We start from the raw sequence: 24,945 nt of genomic DNA, 5'->3' as shown, positions 1-24,945 counted from the left end.
ACTGCAGCGAAACAGCAACGACACACACACACACCAACGCTAAATATTTGACACACATCAATCAAAGACAATTTGAGGCGATACTCTTTGACTCTTTGATTCGTGCGACCGCTGTCAAAGTCTCCATTTGCATAATATTTAACGGGGGTGCCACTATTACAGTATGTATAGCAACAAGTAAAAAAAAACATAACATAAAATAACATAACAAATATATGTAAGACAATAGGAAGTAAACGTATCATATGTTTTAATACCCTAATATTCCTATTATACATATTAAGGGAAGAAAAGGTTCAAACCTTCACTATTTTCCTCTTCACTCATAAACATACAAACTACCACGGCAATCAGCTAGAATTATAATTTCTTTGGTTTCGCTTCCTGTACCCAACATCAAGAAATAGGTAATAGAAATATATATACATACATATATAAATATTTATATTTAAATATAATTTTCTCAAATATATTTACATATACATACATATTTACAAGTATTTGAAAAAATTCTATATTTCTTACAATACAGTTCGTTTCGACTTCAATTCCGTTTCCTCTCTCACTTTCCGCTTTTTGACATAATTCCTTTTCCTGTCATTTACTCTTACTAGCTAATGCTGCCAGATGCATAAGTTGAATATTAAAAAAAATAATTATGGGGTTTCTTTTTTTAATTTAAGAGTCAAAATCGGTTAAGATTTCTGTGATTTGAAAAATGTATAATGTGTATACGAAACATTTTATTAAATTAATATTATAATATTATTAATATTAATTATTATAATATATGTTTCGTAGTTTAAAATTAATTAATTAAATTAATTTTTTAAAATGTATGTAGATATTAAAAATCAAACCCATAAAGAAAACATTTTTATTCAGAGTTTATATTTAGTTTACTTCTAAATAAACCTTAAAACCTAAAAAAACAACTTAGTAATACATATGTAACTATAGTCATGACTAAAAGTGTAAAAATTGTACCACCATACTCGGTACCATAAAGAAACATACCATTTTCACACTTCTCCATTATTTTAATTTCAATATTTTGTTTACGCAGAATTTAATTACTATTTTAAGTTTATAGTACATACAAAAACATAATAAAATTACTATGTAGACTTTAAAGCAAAAATTAAACTAATTTAAACATTCTCATCTGGCATCCTTGCATTGAAATGTCATTTGTAAAGTTGAGTGCGCAGGAAAAGACAGCAGCGCCAAGCTCTCCGTTAAATTGTTAACAAAAAGTGAAGTAATTACAATTATAAACAGTGTAAAGTATTATTAAACTAAAATAATAATAATTTAAAGTGTAAGTACACTGAAATAACATTTGTAAAAGTTTGTAGAAATGTGTTAAAATTGAAAGAGCTATCAGCGTCTGTAATAGGAGTTTGTTGGTAGACACAAGCATACAAGTGCAGCAATAAGAATTCGGCACAGTTCGGTTCGCTGCGGCTCGTTCGTTTTCTTTTGCTTGCTTTGGTTGCTGCCTAAAAAGTAAGAAGATTTTAAATGGACGTTAATTTTGCTTTTGCATTGTCTTTTTCGCGATTTAAGTTTATTAGTGCGGTTCGGTCGAGTTCGTAAAAAAATTAAGTGAATAATAAGCGATAATTTTCCTGTAATTAGTGCGGTTCGGTCGAGTTCGTAAGAAATTTAAGTGAATATTAAATAATAATTTTCCTAAGTTTAATAAATAACTATAAGACATGTTGATATGATAAAATAAACAACAAAATTAGACAAGTTCGAACTTGTTGCGCACATACATACATAAGTATGTAGCTGAATAAAAGCTGTTAGAATTGTGATCGAATGGTAAGTTACTACATTTTGATTGTAGCATCGTTTTCACTGTTTCACTGTTAAATTCAAATTATTTTATTTTTAATGATTAATATTTCTCTTATTACATGTTATTATCAGGGTTGCGAATTTTCTGATTAAAAAATTTAAATATTTCAAATTTGAGTTTGATAATTTTATTTTTAATCACAAAATTAAATAAAAATTAATAAAGTAAATTATTTTAATTTTTTGTTCAGAAATAAACTTTTTTAAGATAACGAGTTTTTTATTTTTAATGATTAATATTTAAGAAAAAGTATTTTGCCAAATTTTAATTATAGTCAGGTTTACAAATGTTTTAATTTAACAAAATTTAGAAATTGAAAATATATTATCAATCGCAAAATTGAATAAAAATTAATAAAATAAATTTTAATTTAAAAATAAGAATTTTTGTATGATAACAAATTTTTATTCAATTTTTAATTGTAAATATTTTTTAAATCCTGTATTTAAGAATACAAATTTAATTTAATATTGTTGATCCGATTTTTGGGATAAAAATTATAATAGTTTTCAAATGCGGTATTTGGAATTAGAAATTAAAAACATATTTATAATAAAGGTTTTGGAATTATAAAATAAAAAAAAATTAATAATATTTAATGGAAAGCACAATTTTTTAAATGTATTGTTATAAATTTGGTCTTAAAACTTTCCTTTTCAATCCGGTATGTAGAAAATTATTTATAAAAAATTAATTTAAAATAAAAAAAATATTTAAAGTAAAAAGATAATTAACAAAAATCACAATTGTTTAAATTTATAGTTATAAATTTGATTAAAATTTTATTTTTAATTTCTGAATTATATATGTATTTGGGATTAGAAATTAAAAGCATATGTTTAATGAAGATTTTTGTATTTCAAAATAAAATAAAAAACAATTCAAAATGAAAAAAAAAATTTAAATTAAGTAAATAATTAACGAAAATCACAATTTTCCTAATTTATATAAATTTTGCTTTAAAAGTTTCTTTTTCAATCCAGTATTTAGAAACGAAAAACATATTTTTAATGAAGAATTTTGTATTAATAAATAAAAAAATTTGTTTAAAATACAAAAAATTATTTAAAGTAAAAATTTTGGGATTACAAAGTAAAAAGAAAAATTAATTTTTATTTTAATTATATTGTTTTTATAATACATTATTTGCAACTCTGTTATTATATGGTGAAAAATGACAGTTATTATATATTTTGTAAAATAGTTAAATAACATGTTTTAAAACCAAGGAAAGTGCAACAGTAAAAATACGCCCAGACATTTAAAGTGGAACTAAAATACATACTGATGCCCATAAGTGATTTTTTAATTAAAAAAACATACATATTTTATTCTGAATATTGCACATTTGTAAATGGAAAAAATTATTTAAAGCAACTAAAGCTCGCGTCCACTTTAAATGTGTTTATTAAAAGAATTTCCTGAATTTTCCCCCACCATGTTTTACTACATTTCATGTTGTCAGCAAATAACCGCACTTATTAACTTTTATTACCCAAGCCAGACTAAACTTAATAATACTCTACCCTCAAACTCTCTAATTAATTCATTTGTATGTGAGCTTTGCGCACAAAATGGCAATTAAAAAGCTCAGCAGCAGATACTAAAGTATGAAAAATATAGTAGAAACAACTGGAATTAAGTAAATATGTTATCTACATTTACATAAATATGCGTGATAAGATATGTGCCCCATGCAGCATAACTAACACATAATTTGTATGCTAATTTTCTAAAACACGGGGTAAGAACTTCGTCAACAAGTTGTTATTATGTAAAAAATTCGTAAACATTTCACCACTATCTCATAGTTTCATTTCAACGTCCTTATCTTCTCTATGTTTTTTATGAATTAAGATTTTTTCTAGTTTTTTGAAAATTTCTTTCAACGTTTTCAACGATGAATGTTCAAAATATTCGTAACAGGCGTGTTTGTCACGAATTGCACCTGTGTTTTGAAACAGAATTTGTGATTTACAATATTGATGCGCAATAAAACATTAATTGCCATCAAAGTGAAGGAACATAATATTTTATACAAATATTGTTCACAACCACTTTATTATATTGATATTCAGGAACGGAAACATACATACATATGTATGTGGTTTTGTTTAATTATAAAGCTACCATATAGTATATTTGTACGTACTCCTTGCATATGCTCTGACCCTGCAGGAAAAAAATAAATATGTCCGAAAATGTGGTTAAATAATTTAATGTGCGATGTTATTCAGCAAATGGAGAGTTAGTCGTTTTCCATTGGCTGATAAAGTTGTAAAAATATGCAGCAGAATATTCGAGTATGAAATTAGTAACACTAGTCTACAGTAGGTTTGTTGTCTTATATATAAAATCTGTAAAATTTGCTCTTTTATTTTTATACAAAAAATATGCAGCAGAATATAATAGTTTTGCTACCTGAAATTTTCAGTAAAACTAATCGAAATATAGATGTGTTGTTATATATATATGTATAAATGATCAGGACGAGTCGAATTTCGTAAGGGGAAGTTCGAAGATAGGTTTCATCCGACTACTGCCACGTCCACAAAACGCCATTAATCGAAAACTTATGAAAGATCATAACTAAGCACAAAATTAAGAAAAAAAACTCTAATTTAGCACAGGGAATCCCAGTAGCAAGGGCACCTTTGGGCAAAAAATGTTGAAAAAGTGGATGTGGTGCCGCCCTCTAATAAGTTTAATGTATATATCTCTTAAGCCATTAAGCTATAACACCCAAATTTGCAAATATTATATGAAATTCTGTCGAGAGTGTGAAAAAGAATGAAGTAGGGAAATAACGCCGCTAAAACTAAAAGCGCGATAAGTCAACAACTAAATACGCCAGAGATATTAAATTTTATCGCCCAGATGGTATGAGAGAGATTTAATAGAATCGAGGTTTAACTTGAGCGTTGGGCGTTCAGGTGAAAACACATATCATGAGACCCGACCAATCGATTTGAACCAAATTTGGTATGTGAAATTGCCCTGACATTTTTATGTTACAGTGTTTAAAAGGGTCGAAATCTGGTACAAATCAGGAAGCAATTAATATGTATATATTGTTCAAATACTATAGTTGATGTTTTACCGAAAATGTTGGTCAATATGTAAGATTTAGAAATAAAATTCAGAGAGAGTCCTTTCCTGATACTGGTATATACCTAATATAAAGATTTTCGAACTTCGGATTGACTTTATACTATATACATACTATATATATATCAGCCAATATTTGAGCATTTTTGTGGTTAGTGTGAATAAAATTGGGTTGAAACTCGCTCCAAAGCCCTTATAACTAAAAGGCTTTATGTACCTTAAGCTACTTCCCTGGCTTTAATCCTTGCAAATTGCAAGAGTATAAAATGTTCAGTTATACCGAACTTAGCTTACTTGTTAAATCTTTTAGTTTGCTTAACAAAAATCAGGAAACATTAAAAAACTAGAATATTTTCTTTTTTGGAATAATTGGTAGACATCAAAATAAAAAGAGAAAAAAGGTGGAAAGCATACGTTATGTTCCAATAAAATGCTTTTTATGAGCTTTAGATCAACATTGATACCTTTCTCTCATCACTTTTAGATCCTAGTTATACCGCTGTTCCTGTTCCTCTTTATAATTTCCAAAATTATCCGAATATTTATCCAAATTCTTACGGAGATACATACATACATACATATGTAGTTTAACTTGATACTTGAATTTTCTCCTGAATTTGATGGGTTGTCGGCATATTTTGGACAATTTCTTAATAATTTGATACTTAGTTTGACTATCAACAGAAGCATTTTCCAAGTATCAGTTTTCGGTTCTTAGCTATAATCTGGATAAAATCTATATCTTTCATTAATTGCCTTATTAGAGGACTAACAAGTATTCTACTTTTGAACTTTTTCATGCTAAAATCGAAGAGTTTTTACAAATATCCTTGCCGGTCCATCAAGTATTCTACTTTTGAACTTTTTCATGCTAAAATCGAAGAGTTTTTACAAATATCCTTGCCGGTCCATCAAGTATTCTACTTTTGAACATTTTCATGCTAAAATCATATTTTCAGTAAAGAGCTTTAAGAGCAAAGATCACGTGACGCTTGCATGCGCGAAAAAGGTGCGCAGAACACTACTCATGACTGGAAAACTTATTGTTTATTATTAACAAGCCGATATTTTTCAAAATATTAGGTATGCGATTATCTTAGAAACAAGACTACATTCAATATTTTCATGAATAGGCTTGTTATCTGGGCACTTGTCAGCATAAAAAATTGCTAAGTTATCCAGGGCAACAAAAAATGTTGTTTTCGTAGAGTTGGTATTTTGGACTTGCTTTGTTTTTGAAGTATAGACTATAAAATAATTTTTCGACTTTTATCTATGTACACCTTCTCATGAAGTCAATTAAAAGTCCTGACTTTTCTCATATATACAAATATTGAGCGGTAAACAAAATACACGGAAAAAAATCGGAATTGACAATCGGGGCTTCTGCCGGAAGAAGTTAAGAAATACTACAACCACTATTTTTGCTAAGTGTAGGCTCTATACCATCAATTAAATCTAACCAATTGGATCCATTCATTTGTACCACGAGTAGCTTCCCTCATGTTAGAGATTCAATTAGTTAGCATCTCTTCCACTAATGGCCTTCATAGTACTTTTTACAAGTTCCGAATGACACAAAAATACTCCAGTAGTAGTTTCCAGTAGAATTTCTTCAGGGTATGCATGCATTATGTTTACGATGATAACATTGGCTTGACAAATAAAGCTGCTGCGCCACAAAATATGCAATAAACAATAAGCGAGCGCGAAAAGCAAATGTGCAACAAACAAACAAATAAATTTCATATTTTACTATCGTTGCAGATGTGTTGATTTATATGCTCATATAAAGCATACGGAAATTTTCATTGTTAAATTTATTTCAAACATGAGAATTGGCGTTTTTATGCGCCCATAATAACCTACAACTACGCACACGCCTTTTACTCAACTCTGCTTTGCTCTCCTATACTCTGCACTTCACTGCTATACTAGTCGCTCTGCTCAATCACTCTCCTCAGCCAGCGTTCTGAGCATTAAATTTGCCAGCATTTGTTATAAAGCTCATTGTTTTTACTACATGCTATATTTGTCATAAAATATTTCTCATATGCAATATTTATTTACAGCAATTTTATTAAATTTCTTCTTTTACTTATTGCTTAGTATTTAATTCACTGCCTTTGGCCTGCTGTTCTCTTCTCTTCGTCGTTGTTTAAATCATGTTTTGCTCTTCGCTTATATTTTATTGTTGCCATTAGCATTGTTGTTGTTTATGTTGCATTTGGTCAAATTATGCACGCTGTTGTTCATACATATTTACATACTACTGTACATACAAAAATAATGACACTCATAAATTTAATTTACAAATAAAATTAAATTATTTCTACGCCACTGCACGCCAACAGCACCGCGAAGCGGTAAAAACTCACCAACCTGCGCCTTGCCTCATTCCGCTCTGCTCCAATTGTGTTTCAAGTGCCCCGGACCCTCTGCCACTTCCACTTGCACGATTTAATGAATGCCATAAAGTTTGTTTTGTTTTTGTTGGCATTGCGCCTGGCTTTTGCTCCATTTTTGATGGCATTTTTATGAAATTATGAATTTTAAATTTTACGACTTTTTTAATACTTCAACTGGTGCGCTGCGCTGTGGCGTGGTGGCCTGACATTTGGGCTGCCAATTGTTGTCGCCCTGCACTGTATTGGACCCTCTGGCCGTTAGCTAACTGTATGCGCGTTTTGTGTGTGAGTTTTGGAGCTCACTTATTTTTAAGTGCCGCAAAATATGTTGCACATTTTATGCATTTTTAATGAAAACCGTTAGAACTTTAACTGCACACACATTCGCCCTCAGGACTTGTCGTTCATACTTACTTGCCCATGCAATAAGTCTTTTAATAGTAATTTATTTTCTTCATACAAAATTCTTAACAATTCATTTATATTTCTCGCATGTGTGTATTTTTGCCACGTACAAATCTATTAAATTTTGTAATTTGATAATTAAAAAATAAAATAAAATTTATTGCTGTTTGCAAACGAAATAAAAATTAGTTGTTGCTTTCGAAACAAAAAAAAAACTGTGGAATATGTCTCTAAGAGCTGAGAGTAGGAACTGATTAATATTAGTCTTCGAAAAAGTTTTTTTCATATATCTAATCAAACTTCAACTTATTGTTTTTTGTATATTTATAATAACCTTTAATGAACCATATATACATATATAACATTTTGGTCGAAAACTTTTGCCATTTTTCCGCTAGAGACATTATTCCATCAGTGCAAAACTTTCTGGTTTCTCGGCGAAAAACTGCGAAAGTAATTTTCACAGGCTTCTCTTGAAACCGACTTTACTCCATTAAGGGAGTTCTGCATTGACCGAAACATATGATAGTCCGACGGTGCAAGGTCAGGGCTATATGATGGATGCATAAAAACTTCCGAGCCAAACTCTTCCATTTTTTGCCGAGTCATCAAAAATCTGTGTGGCCTTTTCAGTTGATCAGTTGTGGCCGTTTTTTTTCGATTTTCAGAAATGGTTCAATTTCATTTCGTTTCAGCAAAGAATCTTCATTATTTTCATTAATTTTTGAACAGCTGTAACTTTTTTTCAACTTCCCCAATTTAATGTTTTTTTGGTTAAATGAAGCTTAAAATCTCACCTTTCCAACACTATATGGTGTGACAAAATACAACTACCCAATATTAATGATAATGAAAATTATAATAATAATTACATTAATAATAATTTCATTTTAATAATAATTAAATGACAATGCAAAATCATTGGCGATAAAAAAGAATTTTTACGCATCAATTTTGCATTTGCAACGAAAAAAATCCTTTCTCAACAAGCTACAACACTTTCCTTAATGAAAAACATTACTTGCATCTCCTCATTCACAATTTGTCTACTCAATAACAGTGCTTGCTTTGATTTTCGTAAACATGCCTATACGTACACCTACATACATATGTATGTATGTTGCTATGTGTATGCATATGTAAGCATTCGCGAATATGATAATTGCCTTTTGCTATGCTGCACAATAATTACGATTGACCACGCACGAGGTCGCACCTGTTACTTTTCGTGAGGGTGAGCAAACAACAGAAGAAGAGCGATCAGTTCGTGCCGAAATTCGTTGTGACTTGTGGCGTTTTGCGAAGTTTAGTGAAATATAATAAAAATATATTAAACTGTGCTAAAGTATTAGTAAAGTTATTATACGAAAATAATAATGTAAAATATTTGCTTTAAATTTAAAGTGAAAAGTGTTAAGGTGCCAGCAAATAAAAGCCATGTAAATGTGTAAGGAGAAATGAATTCCAACAAAAGTGCATTTGTTCATAGCGGTGATATCGATCATGTTTGTGCAAGTTTATTTCAATGCGATTCCTGCATGTTTTGTGTTCTTATAATAAGTGAGAGTTATGTGTGTGAAATAATAAAAAAAGCTCGTTATTTAAATAAGTGTGTGAAAATGTTTGCTAAAATTTAATTTGTGTGTAGATGTGTATATATTCACCGGCGAAAGAAAATTTGCTTGTGGTTTTAAGTGTGTAAAAATTTGTTTGTTTCGTTGAAAAAAGACCTTTTTTCGTGAATTTTTTTAGAAAAACTTATTGCTGTAGGTTTATTTTACTTATTATTATATGAAAGTGCAACATTTGAAGGATACTTAAAAAAAGTTTTATAGAAAAATAGCGAGGAATAACGGATATATCGTCGATCAGGCACCTCGAAAAAAATTTGTTGTGCGGTGACCAGCCTACAGCATCACTGGATCATCTGAAATCAAAAAATCAAAATGCTTTCTTTAGTTTATTAGTTTATCTTTCAATTGACGTCGAGTTTTTTTTTTAATTTTTCAATTTTTGGTACCATTTTCAAAAAATGACGACTTTAGACGGAAAAATCGACCTATTTGTTATTGTAAAATTCTTAGAAACTATAATTTTTGGAAAAACTTGACGTCATTCGAGAGCTATGTATATGTAGAATATTTGTACAAAATTTCAAAACGATCGATGCGGTAGTTTTTTCTGTAGGCTGGTCACCGACTTTAAAAATTACATATTTGGGAAAATCGATTCAAAGTTTTGTACACTCAGCGCAGGTAGTTAGAGGTACCGTTATTCAATCTGCTGTAACTTCGTTAGTTTTTCTCCGAATGACCTAAAACTTTAACAGAATATTCTTGAGATGTTGATGGTTCAGAAAAAAAAAATTTAAAAAAATGGAGAAAAATAAGTTGTCAAACTATCCATCTAACTATCGCAAGGTGTAGCTTAGCCCTTTGCTTTTTAAATTCTTTCCCACAAATAGCGACTTCCCAGAGCAAAACGATTTACGATATTGTTAGTGGGTAGATACATCATTGATGAGTCTATTGTAATCCTATATTATTAATTATCATCAAGACCAATATTTCGAAAAAGTTTTGTTTAATTATTGATTTCTTTTCCAGGAAGAAATTCTTTCCCAAAAAATAGGTGCCTGAAATCGAAGAAAATACACTCTAATGAACTATCCAACGAGGCCAGATGCTAATAAAAGTTAAAATTACTACAAAAAACTTGCAACATATGCCTCGTTTCAATATGAGAATAACAAACACCTGCAAATATGTGTACGCAACAGAGCTCTAATACTCATATGTAGGCAGCACACGTTTTCTAAATTGACATATATGAGCATCATTCATTTTCTAACTGACAGCTGCCTGGCGGAATGCAAGCAAGAATATCACACTGCTGGCCTCTCAGAACTCAGCAAAACAGCGCCTAAACTCTATATGCCTCCCGATAAGACTCCAGTATAAAATCAGCCGTTTCGTAGTCGACGCTTAGGCCAATTTACCGCATACGATAATGGTTGTCTTTATTGTTGTTTTGCCAAAATTTTGTTAATGTTGTTTTCGTCATTGTTATTTCGTTTTCTACATAACCTATAAGTCTGCTGGCTCTAGGCGTTTTCTAGTAAATCTGTTTTACTTTCTTTGGTTGCTTTTCTTTTCTACTTGCATTTCACTTTGTTTTTGTTTCACTATTTAATACTAGCGCTCTTGTTGTTTTTGTTGTGCGCCTTTAGGCTATTTGCGTTTTCTTATCACGAAACTCTATTTATCCTTAATCGCCAAAGCTAAAATCGAGGCAGCGGAAAAAGTTTTGCAATGCCATCAAAGACACGAGCGCACACATATGCCTGCATGCGTGCTCATGTTTGTATATATGTATGTATGTATAGGCGTGTGTGTCACGCCACCAACACATGCCCGCTGTGAGCACGCGTAAACGCGCCTGTTAGGAAATGGCCTTTCGAAGACATGGCTTAAATGAATTACCTTATCCAACAGGCCACACACACACACACACAAATACATGCTTCGGCATATACAGTTATGTCGCATAAAACATAAAGCGCGTATTTGCATTAGAAAAGCCACTATGCGCTCTCTCGCTGCGCTCCTCCACTTGGAGCATAGTGTGACCTGCAGTGACCGCATCGTTTTTTCGCATTCGGCGCCTCTCGTACTTCCGCGCCAACACTCTTCCACATTACCAGCATTTAAATGCGCCTAATAGCTTTTTGTTAAATTCTTCTTATGTGTTCCTTCTAAATTGTCTTCCATTTATTCCTTACACTTACTTTCGCATTCTTTCGATATTTCGCTCGACAATTTTTACCGTTACCGTTATTTCCTGCGTTTTTTGTATTTCGGTCACGTGTCCATTGACCTCTCTGTCATGCATAGTGTGACCTGTTCGGCCGTTAAATTGAATGGGTGAACGTGTATATTTGTTTTTGTAGTTTGTTAGCCAACAAAGCCCATTATGCGTCTAAACCGTTTATATGGTCTATTAGTGGCTATGCGTATGAGTTGAAACACGTGCGTGGGTTTCTGTATATTGAGTTCTGTTATTTTTTGCTGTTTCTCTTCAGGCAGTAAAGACAAATCGAAAATTTAATAATATTTGCTGGGATTAGCTGTTGAAATATTATACAATGGAGGCTTTCTTGAGTGAAAGTTTATGACACAAGTGATTGTAGGAAGCAGGAATTTTGATAAAATAGCCAGAATAACGCAGAGCGAGAACTTTATCGAGGCTCGTACATAGTTTCGTTTAAAGTTAAATAAAACTGTCTCTTTGAACCAGTGCTCTTTCACTTTAAATGTCAGTGTTCCTCAAAGTTGGCACAAATGTAGTCTACATTCGGGAGCGGTATTATTTAGTTTAGCCTAGATAACTACCTAACATGCTCATATCTACATAACTGATTACTTGCTCAACAGTGAGTAAACACAGAAATGAGCTGGCTGGGGAGTCAAACTATACAAGAACGCAATGTCGAAAGGTGATTAGGTTTCAGAGATATATTGAGCATGAGTTGATTTTAGCTAAGATTTTAATATTTAACCATTTACTAAAATTATCAGTTGTGTAATGTACCTTAATTAATTTTTCTCGAAACAGCAGTTTTCGAATTCGTTTGCGAAAAAAATATCCGATCATTATTAAACTTTTTTTGCATGTTCCGTATATAGTTCTCCAAAAAATGATCTCTCAGTTTTTTGATTTGATTAATGGTTAGGTTATGTAAAGTTACACTGGCTGGCTGTCCCGGCATACATTTACCTTCAGGTCCTTTTATAATACCAGAGTTCATTAATAATACGAGCTGAAGGACATCAATGCTCCTTGCGTTTAATAAAGACTTCGTATCTAATTCTGATATTTCATCCAGTCCCTTGAACTGCGAAGCTCATAGATATCTAAGCCGAGTTCTAGATTAGCTGAACATAAGCAGAGGTCCACCAGCTTCTCTCCCTTGCCTATTTTCCTGCACTTTCTTTTCAATTATGTCCATACGTCTCGCAAGTAGTGACCCGTGACTACGCCAACAACCTTCCTGCAGTATTTTCGAAACCGAGTGGATATAATTCTTGTGTGTTTTCCTTCCGACTTGCACATGATTCTAAGGCTGTGTCAGCCTTTTCGGAAATTTCATTGTGTAGGTCGGTAGTCAAGCGGACGACACTTTCTGATCCATTGTAAGTTGTTTCATTTCGAAGGAACGTCCTGTATGGACTGCAACCTCAGATCAATTTTCAACCACAATATCTACTGCCTCAGCTTGGTACATTTTTGACGCAATACGTTGTGAAATTTTGCTTTAATTGAGGTTTGACTATTGACGAAAATATTGATATTTTTATGCCATTTCTTACGTTGTTAGCTACCTCAGCAGCTTTTCTAACCGTTGCAGTATTTCAGCAGCTTGAAAGGTCGTCTGGGATATAGATCCTGACGTTCACTTTTTCAGCCGTTTTTGATCCGTCCGTGTATATGTTAAGAGTTCCGCCTGCCACTGTGATGTCCACCCTTTTTCAAGGTGACTAAAACCCTTCTCTCCCAGATAAGACATGAGGGTAAATGGTCTGTTTTATCCCCCGAGCCCCCGGACATCAAGCTATGTCAAACGATTTTTGTGGAAAATTCACCTATCGCCGCAATTTTTCAGCTGATTTCTCTACCGAGTATTCCACTGCAATGTGAATTGGTATCAGGTTGAGTAACCTTTCAAGTGCAGCCTTGGAAGTGGTCCTAAGTGCTTTCGTTATCCAGAGAACATCGAGTCTGTATTCGTTCAAACGGTTTGTTGTCCAAGATTTTATTCTCACAGGTACTCTTAAAGTAAGATGAACCTACCGCTGTTAACTGCATAAGGAAGGACATAAGCCCCATTGAGACGCTGGGGGTCTTCTTATATACGTAATAGAGCACCACTGGCCTTTTTTTGACCCTCTCTTTCACATTGAGTTTCCATCAATGGGTTTTCCGTTCAAAAGTTCTCACAGTCGGGAACCTCAGTACTTAACTCTATTCGGCCAAGACTGTCAACTCGGCATGCCTCGTAATAACTTCAGGAATGTTTTCTGTCCCTGCAACAGCAACAGAAACGTAGATGCAGAAGCTCATTAGTTACAAGTGAACACAAAAAAGACGACGGTACAGCCCCTGCGGAGTTCCTGTTCGTGCTAATCTGAGCAATCTATCCAGGCATTTAGCTATACAAACTTACCAACTCACGTCATGTCTTTATGATTATGACAAGATATCTTCACGAAATTTAGCACGAAATATTGCCTAAGGCACTTGTAAGAACTTCGAGGAAAAAACCGACAATTTTCTTCGCATAAGTCAATATTTTCCTAAATTTAATTTCATATTTGTAACTGCCTTTAAACAACACGTAGTTACGTTGCGTCACTCAACTTTTAAGGCGATTAAATTCTTTCAACAACTCTTACCTCTCTTCAAATATATGCGAGAGCTTGTCTCACACCACGCAGAATACCAATAAAAATCAATTTGTTGCCGAATGATGAACTTGTCGAAGTTGCAACATGTGCTGTGACGGCCACGCACGCACACAAACACACATACGCGAAGATACACACAAAAACAAACAAATAGTCGAGCGCTGGTAAGCCTCAACTGTAAAAACAAAGCAGAAGAATTTCATGGAAAAGGCCGTAAATGTATGTATGTGTAGCTTTGTAGGTGTGTATGTCTGCATGTGTGTATGCCATCAGCAGCACTGACGGCACTGACACACTGCCATCGTGGCAGCCACTCATCACTCCCCACTCTCCGCACTCGCTGAGCCATTTCAGCTGCACAAATAAATTACAAAATTTCGATGTTATTTGTGTTGTTGTAGCGATTCCTTTTTAAATCTGCAAGCGTTTACATTTGCAGATGCGGCCAATGCGATAAATAAAGCAAATACCACGCTTGCATGCCCATAGATGTATTTTTGGACTGCTATATGCAGTTATATGTATGCGTGTATGTATATATACCTCTTTCCGATGTATTTGTGAGTGAGCTAGGGCTTGCGAATAGGTTTTGGCGCGTTTTCGAGCGTACAATCTGACCTGAAGTCAGCTAGCCATGCTGATAAATTGACTTTGATGCCTTTGAGCGGACAGACATACCAATATATGCATGCTTACCAACGCACACAAACACACTCACACAAAACTATAACGGCATATCTGAAGGCAGCGTGTTAGTAGGCGAAATAAAAGCAAAAAACAGCTAAAAGTGGAAGAATATGCAAAAAGGCTTCCTTGCGCATGTTACATGTAAGCAGTAGAAATTCAAAAATGCCAAAGAACGGCTAAAGCAAGCGAACAAAAATAACAACAACACTAGATAAAATGCAAAATTGTGCTATCATATCACTGCGCATACATCACTCGTCCAACTCAGTTGTGACGTAAGCGAAAAAAACTCCGGCAAAACAAACCAAATACGCCAGTCCAGTTGGTGTACCTCGAAAGTAACCCCTAAAAGCAGACTACACATTTTGAAATGTGATTGACACAGGTGAAGCCAAGCAGACGCGCCTTCTCACACTCACCTACTCATACGAATTTCACTTAGACACATGCTTTCACGCAAATGTTAGCGCGCCTCCGCACATTACGTCAGCTATGCGTTAACAACGACAACAACAGCGTGCTGCTTGCTGTTTACATTACATATGCAATACACTGCTTGTTCTGTAGGAAATTTGTGGTTCGGTATTTTCACAGGGGTCTTGCCTTACTTAAGTTGAATGATCTTTGATGTAGTCTGAAAATGTTGGAAAATACATTATTCTAAATTGAGATTTACTAATTCTTTGTGGTCATTTTGTTTGACATAACAACCTTTAAATCGTATTAAGTTTACTTAATAAGGAAAAAAGATATTTCATGATTTTGATAGGTTAGTTTGAATAGCAACTGCATACTATAGTGGTCCGATCTGGACAATATGATTTTAACCGGTCAGTTTGTATGACAGATATGTGTTATAGTGATCTGATCTTAACAATATATTCGAAGATTTTAGCGTCCGGTAATAAAATGCCCCGGTTAAATGAAATTTCAAAAAAAAGAATGCATTTTGTTAGGTTGGTAGGACTGTTCTTAATTACTATGTCAAATATGAGCGCGATCTGTCAATCAGTTTGTATACAGCAGCTGCTTAAATCGACATACTTAGGTAATGCTTTGCGATTTTTACAATGAATAAAAATATCGAAGAAAGAATTTGTCTCAAATTTTGAAGACATGCCTCATTCTGGATGACCTTCGACCTCTTCAACTGATGAAAATATTAAAAAAGTGAAGGTTATGGTGATTGAAAATTATGAGGCAAGTGATAGAGTGTTGGCAAAAAAGCCCGTCATTTCTTCGAATGATTTTGGTGGATATTTTGGCTATGAAACCCGTTCTTACTTGACTCGTCCCGAAAAAGCTGAATTTTCTTCAAAAAGAGTACCGTAAACAAGTCTCGTTGAACATACTTAATCGTGCAAATTGTGATCCAAGCCACACTGATTGTTTGTGAGTTTGACTTGCACACAAGTCAACAATCGTATGGAATGGAGGAAAAAACGAGAAACTCAAAAAACTACGCCAATGATCAAGGTGATGCTAATTGTTTTTCTATATTCGTGCTTTGGTACATCAGAAATTTGTTCCGGAGAGACAGACGGTCAATGTGGATTTATATTTGGCGGTATGTAGGCGTTGGCGTGGAACATTCGTCGAAAGTAGCCGGAATTGTGGAAGATCAATTCTTGGGTTTTACGGGATGAAAATGCACAATCGGATCGAGTCACGATTGTGACCGAATTTAAAGCCAAAAACGCAATGAACCATCGATCCACCTCCGTATTTCAGTCTATCGAAGAGATAAAATAAAATTTGCTGAAGGAGCTGAAGGTCATCCCAAAAATGCTTATGGGGTTTCGAGGATTGGAAAAATCGTGGGCATAAGTGTATTACATCTGGTGAACCTACTTTGAACGCGACAAAATAAATATTGATGAATAATTAAATATTGTCCATGTTATTTACAATTTCTGGGTCCTTTTTTGTTTTCTGGCCACAAAGCATATTTTTTCAAAAACAACAACTTGCCGATATTCTCCAGTAACTATTTCGCAAGGTCCAAGCGATTGATGTAAAAGTATAGTATATTAGGTAGTTTGAGTCAATAAATATACCGCCTGGGTCATATTTATTATAGTGACTTATAAGGCGGTATTCTAGTTAAAGCTTAGTTTCGGGTAATATTTGAACTATCATAAAGTGGGGAATTAATAGTTTACTGTCCTTTTTTATTAATTATTTATTAACATTACAAGAATACAGGATAAATCTAAACATAATAAAATATATCCACGAATGGCGACTGCCTGCCTAAAGCGTGACTGTTTCGATTTTTTTTTTTAAATTAGTAGATATGGCTTGCTTCAGACATAGACAAGCCTATAAAGAAGACTCTCTTAAAATTGTAGTAAATTGGTATGTACAGTTGAACCTGAGAAGTCGTTTCTAGAAAAACGCAATTTTTAGAGTAATTTTTTTTGTTCGATTATTTCCGAACAAACCAGTTTGGATGCCGGGTCAGAAAAATACCTTGATCGCCGACAATAATTTGAAGTTAGGAAATGGTTTCGTTTGCAGCTGTACCTAAATAGCTCCAAATGCCGTCCCACAATTTGATCCCCTTTAATCGGTCAGTTTGTATGACTGATATGAGGAGGAGTGAAAGTCTGATCTTAACAATATGTTTTGTATCTGGTATTTCCATGAAATTAAAAAAAAGAAATGCATTTTGTTTGGTTGTTCTTAATTACTATGTCAAATATGAGCGCGATCTGTCAATCAGTTTGTATACAGCAGCTGCTTAGATCGACATCTTTAGTAGTGAGACGTGTATTCCATCTATCATGATCGATCTGGTTGGTGGCTTTTCGATAAGGGACAGCCAGTAGCAATTAACTTTTGTAGAAAGAATGAAAAATACTCATCTCTAAAAATTTAATATTTAATATTTTAAAATATTTCTAAGACTCCTGTTGAAATATTTTTTCAATTCTATAAAAATCATATACCAAGTGCGGAGCAATGAATGTCTTGATTTCAGTACTTGCATCTTTGACTAACATTGTTTGAATTTCCTAAGGGGTGTGCTTTTAAATTCCTGTGTACATATAGGCTCGTGTCTACAGTACATACTGTATGCAAAAGGGGTCATTCACAAACGAATTTCCAAACCATTAATTCACAAATACAAACTTTGTCACTTCATGACAGTGTCAAATGCACACAAACAGCGGCACACATACACACTTGAATACATTTGCAACATATGAGTGCCACCAATTGTGCACACAACCCCCACTACCCACTTATCTTGCGATTTAAGTTCGTTTTCCGGCAGTTGGAGGCAAAAAGAGTTTTTTTGCGCTTAACGCAAACTTTTCAAAACCCCACTCCCCACAACCAACCCTTAGTATCGGTATTTTTTACATCTGTGGTCCTTTATGCCGCTCTCGTTCATATGTCAATATAGACTGTCATTTGCTGTTTGCTCTTATTTCGCGCAGCTGGCAACTCTGTTGTTGGCAGGAATTTAGAAAATTTAATGGAAATTGTCACTTTGATCGCTGATTTTACGCTGTTAAGCAAATTATCGCAACGAAATGCAGAACGACCGAAGTGGTGAAGCGGCTGCAGGCTGATGTCAGTGACGGAAAATGTGTATAGTTGTTGTTGTTCTAACCCTTATCCAAGCGGTAACTTTTTGGACTGCACAATTTTTTATTATATAAATTTGGCAATAAATTGTCAGCTGGTGGTTGGTTAGCAACTGATGAAGTTTGGCATATTTATTTATAGCGTGACAGTATTCGTGGTGGTATTTTAGATTGCTAAATATTCGATTAGCGGATGGATCTTTAAGTGAGTTCTCTTGACAAATATATTCGGAGGTTTAATTTACCGATGTTCTCAAAAAGTTTAAAACTACCCCTCAAAAGTTAGAAAAGCTTACTTGAACTTGGTGGTTGGCTGCTGTTAAGGGAAGCCCACCTACTTCAGTTCAATATCGGAAAATCTAATTATGTGAGTTTTCATTGATTAACAGGTTTGAATCAATGAAAACTCACATAATGTGTTGAAAGTTTTGAGGATAGAATACACCTTATAATCATGTTCTTGGATCCGACAACTTGAAACACTTTTGCCTAAGGATTCCATAAAACTAAATGTATTGTAGTATACTCTATACACGATAGAGAGAGTGCTTGTCCAAAGGAACGTAAAGTTTCTCCACGGTGACCGTTCGTTAGACCGTTCGAAATTAGGCGAAATTTGTTTTTTGCCAACCAGTTTCGAGATTCATGGAACTCCGCCTCTTTTAGTCATATAAAAGTATTTGATTTTGAAGTACTTGAGTATTTAGAGAAAAGTCATAATTAAGGGTTTCTGTGATCTACCATCTTCCACTAACATTCCTCGGACCACTAAGCCGATGTCGGAATTGCTGTTGGATACCATGAGTTGTTGCTATAAAAGAATGCAAAAGGCTTTTTTAGTCATGAAAACCATATAATTTCTCGCAAAAGGTCATGGACCTCGCTACGGGTCATTGGTCATACAAAAGCACTAACGTTCGAAAGGATTTTGACCTCGCTAAAAGTAACTCAAAAAAGGTTTGTGACCTCGCTAAGAGGCACTTTTTCTTAATTGATGTTCGAAATTTGTTTTGACACCGGTAAAAGTCATTGATCCCGGAAATGTTTTATGATATCGCCAAAAGATCTTTTCTTCAAAGTCATCCGCAAATTTCCGATTCACCTCATACCGAAATCTTTCACTTGGATGGGATAGTTACATTCAACTGATGGCTCGAGAGCAATAATTAGTTTATAGGTCTGCATAATCTTTGTGTTTAATTTTTAATTTTATGCGTACTTAATATATATTGTCTAATGACATAGGCATTAATCGCATCCTTTCAACATGTATTTAACAATAATCATTATTGGCAACTATCTTCTATGCTTAAAGTTGTCAATTAACACTACAATAAAAATCCGTTTTCGATAACTAAATAAATCTTTTAAATTGCCTTCAGCTGTCTCTCTTTCCCTGTCACTCTCTTTAATAATTACCTCCATAAGTAAAGCAATGTTCGTCGCTCAGAAAGCAAGTAGCCAATTTAAGCAGCTCCTTCTCACTTTCCCATTGTCTCGCATGGTTGTTTGGGCTAAAGCAAGAGTCAGCAGATTAAGTTGATAACAAGGACATCATTATCTGAATTCACGAATTCAATACTGACAATAAGTGGGCAAGGATAAAGTTAGTTTCCTGTTCATTTGAGCACCGTATCCTTACAACAACAACAAACCAAGGAAATTGGTTAGCAGAATGAAGCGAATGAATGGATTGAAAGACAAGACCAACAAGGCAGCAAATCGATTGTATTAGTTCTTCGTAGTCTGAAGAATGCTGGCATTAAAAGAACAATAGCGAGCAAATGCGATAGGAAGGAAGTGGTGCAAAGCAATCATTACTAAGTTAGTAACAATTTTAGATTAATTTGGAGTACTCTTTTTAATTTGAAAGTGAGAATAATAAAGGTAAATGATAAAGTATGTATGTGAAGACTAGTAAAGAATCGCACCAGTTTCTATTAATGATTCTAAATTTTGTTACTAGTTGTAATAAATCTTTCTGGTTGCCATCATAGCTAAATTTAGGATTGCATTAGAACGGACGGTGTTATCATGTTGACCAATAACATTGTGAACAAAATCATATAAACGGATTGTCCTTAATCAAATATTTACACTCCTCTGCTTAGCTAATTATCGCAAATATTCTCTTATAAGGCTTGGTTATATCCTAAAAAGAAAAGAGAAGCTGCTCTCAGATTCAGAGAATCTGAGTAATTATGTACTTAGATGACTCAAACTACTTGTATTACCAGGTCGCCGACCCTAGCTCTGGCTGTCGTTTCTCTACTCAGATATCTTTGAGGGAGGCATGGGGAAGGGACTCGGTGGAGGAGCTGGATGGTGAGTTGTTTTACGAATGGATCAATGCTTGCGGGGAAGGTTTATGGAGGAGTGCACTGTTGAAACTGATGGAATCCAGTTTTAGGCTTCTTGTCTACTGCAGCGTTATCCAAGCGGAGGTGGCTGTCATAAAGATAGCAGCGGAACTACAGTTTCAAAGAGCAGCCTCCTTCAGTGGTGTAAACTCCGATAGTAGGGCAGCGATATTGGCCTTAAGTTCACTTGCATAGTCAGTGAACTTAAGGCCAGTATCGTGATTAGGGAAGGAATATCTAGACACTTTATCTCTAACTTCGAGCTATTTATGTGTAGAGTGGGTCAGTTGCCGGTATCGCAACAAACTGTGCAGTCGCAAGGTTCTTTTGGCCCGGAGTAAATCGAAAAATGTCTAGAAAGCTAATTTCTCTTAGCAAGGTCCACCATTCAATGGTTCGTGGAGTTCATGTGTACATTGTCCCTTCGGGACTCATACCGTAAGATTGAAAATCTTTTGGGATGTCAGTTTTTTCAGCTGTTTTGAAGAAGATAAGTTAGAATCATTTCAACACTTCCTCCTCGAATATGCCGCTTATGTCAAATCAAGATAAAACCCATCGAATCTAGGTGAAATAGCAAAAATTTGTAAAGCACCTAAGCAGATTTTTTATTGGCTTAGAGTGATTTGCCGATAGCTAATATTCAACTACAGGAGTTTCTCGGTTATCTCTTTCAAATGTTGGCCGCAGCCATTCAGATGGTCCATTCATTGAGTCCAATTTTCGATTACTCGATCGCTCCAAGGACTTAAACGAAGCGGGATTGTCCGCATAGACTACATATATTACATATCCTTATAGGAAAAAGTTACACCCTTGATATCACACGATCTTGGTGGCCAATCGACCTTCGCAAAACTTGAAATTATCTGTTTACCGAAGTGGCGCCGTCTTCCTGAAACTAAATGTCGCCGAGATCACGAGCTTCAATTTTAGGAACTAAATAGTTTGGTTATCAGGGTGCGACGGTCGCCAATGGCGGTTACTTTTTCACCATATTTTTGAAAAACTATGAACCGATGGTTCCTACGACCAACAAAACACACCAAACCGTTTTTTTCTGAATGAAATGGCAGCTCTAGAATCTCTTCAGGTTGCTCAGGTTGCTAAATGTGGCAATTTTGTTTGTGTATATACTCATTGAGCCAAAAATGGGCCTAATCGCTGACCAAATTTGGCTTTCTATGATGAAATGATAAACAATACTGAACAAAAATAACATGACAGCTCGACTCACGCGTGATCAGTCGAAAAAATTCTATTAAAACAGTACCTTTGATGGGACCACCCGTTATATCGTCTTTAATTTTTTTACTTGGAGAAAAATTTCTATTTTCCAGAGGTTACGTATACGCCCTGTGGTATTAAAAAGCCTCATATCGCTAATATGTCTCATTGTGGCAACGAATTTGCCTCGTGCGCGCCAACATAGAAATAATCACTTGAAATAAGTTCCTTTTGCATAATTTATTACGCAAGAATGCAGACAAAAAATACAAATTTCCGTTGGCAGCGCTTCTGGCAGCGCAGCGATAATGCAAAGCAGTGAAAAATGCGAAAAACATAGGCTATTTTATTGTCATTTTTATTTTATTACTAAGTAAGGGCTTTCATATTTTAATTTTTATATTATTTTCTGACTTTTTTATTTGATTTCTTTATATTATTTTTAATTTTTTTATTTTTTTCATTTTGTTTTTTTTTTTTATTTTTTTCGATATTACAATTTTGCCAGCTTTTCGGCATATGTTCGATAAATGCAAATTTTCCGACTGGAAAATGTGCAAAAGTGCAGTGGCGTAACTTTTTCTAGAAACAACTCACACGCACACACATAGCGTAATTCATATGTGAGTGCGAGCATTAAGGTTGTTGTAAAAAAATGCGAAAAAAATGGCGAATGGCTGAAAAATTCATGAGTCTGTCGCATGAATCAAACATTTACGAGCAGCAAAGCCGCCGCAGCAGTCAACGCGCGGAAGCGTAGAAAAATTGCGGCACACACCGGCAGGCTGGTGGCTTGTACACTTGCGGCATGTAACAGTATTTATAACATAGTGTTTGAACATATGTGTGTGTGTGTCCGTGTAAACGTTTGCCTATCAATGTTTGCCCGCCGATGCATATGTTATTATGCAATTTTTGTTATGCAATTCCCGCCAATGCCATTCATTCGCAAAATATGCCAGCCCATGCAGGCAGTCGCTTGGTTTTTAGTCAACTGCAAATTCGCCAAAGGACATTTGCCAACGCGACACACACATATATGTACATATATAAGCGAAGTTGCTTGTAATGTATGCATATGTATGCGGTTGTGTGCATCAGTTAAAAATGTATGGCTTTGCATTTGAATTTTTATATGCAATTCACAGTTAGTCGTTTCGGCTGTTTTGCGATAATGGATTTTTCGTGTTGCATTGGCGTTTTGGATTCGTTGAATAATGGCGCGAATGATTAATGCACATGCTGGCCCCAAATTGTGTGTGTGGCTATGTGTGTGTGAACAATAGCTTATATATATTTGCATATGTGGTGGTACAGTTAGTGTTCGCAAAGCGTCAATTTTGGCGCACTAATATTTCCTTGTGCTGTTTCATGCAGCACTTCCGCTTAAGTACCAGTTGTGTACCGGTTAAATAAATGTTCCAGTGAATATCTATCAAGATTTCGACGGTACTACAATCTGATGCATAATTGAATATAGGACCTAACTCACCCATAGGACCTACTTTAGTTCTTTTTTAGGTTCTCTAATCTAATGGAAGATCTTAAAATAGTTTGGCTTATTTTTGGTTTAATTTTCACTGTGCCTTATTTATCATTTTCTTTATCCATCTATGCTGTTTAGCAGATTTCTATTCGATCCCAGGTTGCTGCAATTTTCAATACTTTCAACCTAAGTATAACCGTGGGCTACTTAAGCGTTTTACATTTATAGAAGATTTAGTTGCAAAAGAGTTATCTCAATGCCTCTTTATAAATTTACAAAATGTTGAATATCATATAATAACGTAACCTTTTTTCTATCAGCATAAATTTACAATTCTCTCGACGGAGATATCTCCTAAAATGAACAATTTTCCCTACAAACACTTAATTTCGATCGTTGAGTTTTTACGCAAGCTATATGCTATAGTTATCCGATCTGCACAATTACTTCAGAGATTGTATAAATTCCTTAAGTAATAATCCACGCCAAATTTCGGGAAGATATCTCCTCAAGTGAAAGTTTTTCCATACAAGCATAAATTTCAGTTCCAACAAATTCAGCAGAAAAAAGTAAGAATTCCATATCGATATCACAAAAAGTAAGGGACTAGTTCGCGCATATACTATACTTGATTCTGATCTGCTATAGTGGTATAATGTTCGGCAGTTCCAACAAATTAGCAGCTTAGTTACCTTACCAATGACTGACATAGGTCCACTACAGATTTTCAGTTGATAATACCTTCGGTGTTTTACTATTCTCCATACATCGAACGTTTTGAGCTGGGAATAGTTTCCGGTTTCGAGGCTGAATTAAGAGCACTTCCTGTCAAACATCCTACCTTGGTAAAATAACTTAACTCATTCCTATAAAAAGTTATGAACTATAAGCAGTCTTAAAATGCTTGAGAATATTTTAATATTAAATACTCTTCGAGAGAAATTTAATAACCGCTTTTCCGTGCAAAACTATAAAACTGAAGATATCTCTTATAACATTTCAGATTGTTTCTAACACATGGAGACAAAGGTAGCACTTCATGTCATTGTCATGTCATTACAACTGAAAATTTGTTCTCCAATAAATATCCCCGACAGGAAATTCTTACATCTAAGGTACGTTGTTCTTCCACTTAAGGTATATAGTATGTACCATGTACAAAAGGTGATCCATTTCGAGGTTCCCTTACCAGTTTAAGGAAACTACATAGAAAGTTCAAATTTATAGGGAATGTTATTATCATTCGAAAGAATATTCTTGGCATCTATTTTTTGAGGATTCTCACTAGCATCATTTTTGATGAAATATGGACCGATGATTCCACCGACCCACAAACC

The 24,945-nt window shown here is 34.3% G+C and overlaps 1 protein-coding gene across 1 annotated transcript in view; it reads left to right on the top strand.

Moving 5' to 3' along the window:
* The first annotated feature begins 1,742 nt into the window (after positions 1–1,742).
* LOC126753944 (FAS-associated factor 2) overlaps positions 1,743–24,945 on the top strand; it is a 214,147-nt gene continuing 190,944 nt past the window's right edge. The window contains exon 1 of the mRNA XM_050465727.1: positions 1,743–1,830. The gene's annotated coding sequence lies outside the window, so the exon portion shown is untranslated. The remainder of the gene's footprint in view (positions 1,831–24,945) is intronic.

The sequence above is a fragment of the Bactrocera neohumeralis genome, chromosome 3 (assembly GCF_024586455.1).
Source record: "Bactrocera neohumeralis isolate Rockhampton chromosome 3, APGP_CSIRO_Bneo_wtdbg2-racon-allhic-juicebox.fasta_v2, whole genome shotgun sequence".
Taxonomy (NCBI): domain Eukaryota; kingdom Metazoa; phylum Arthropoda; class Insecta; order Diptera; family Tephritidae; genus Bactrocera; species Bactrocera neohumeralis.
The sequence above is the reverse complement of the archived record's forward strand: the minus strand, read 5'-3'. Positions and strand labels throughout refer to the sequence as shown.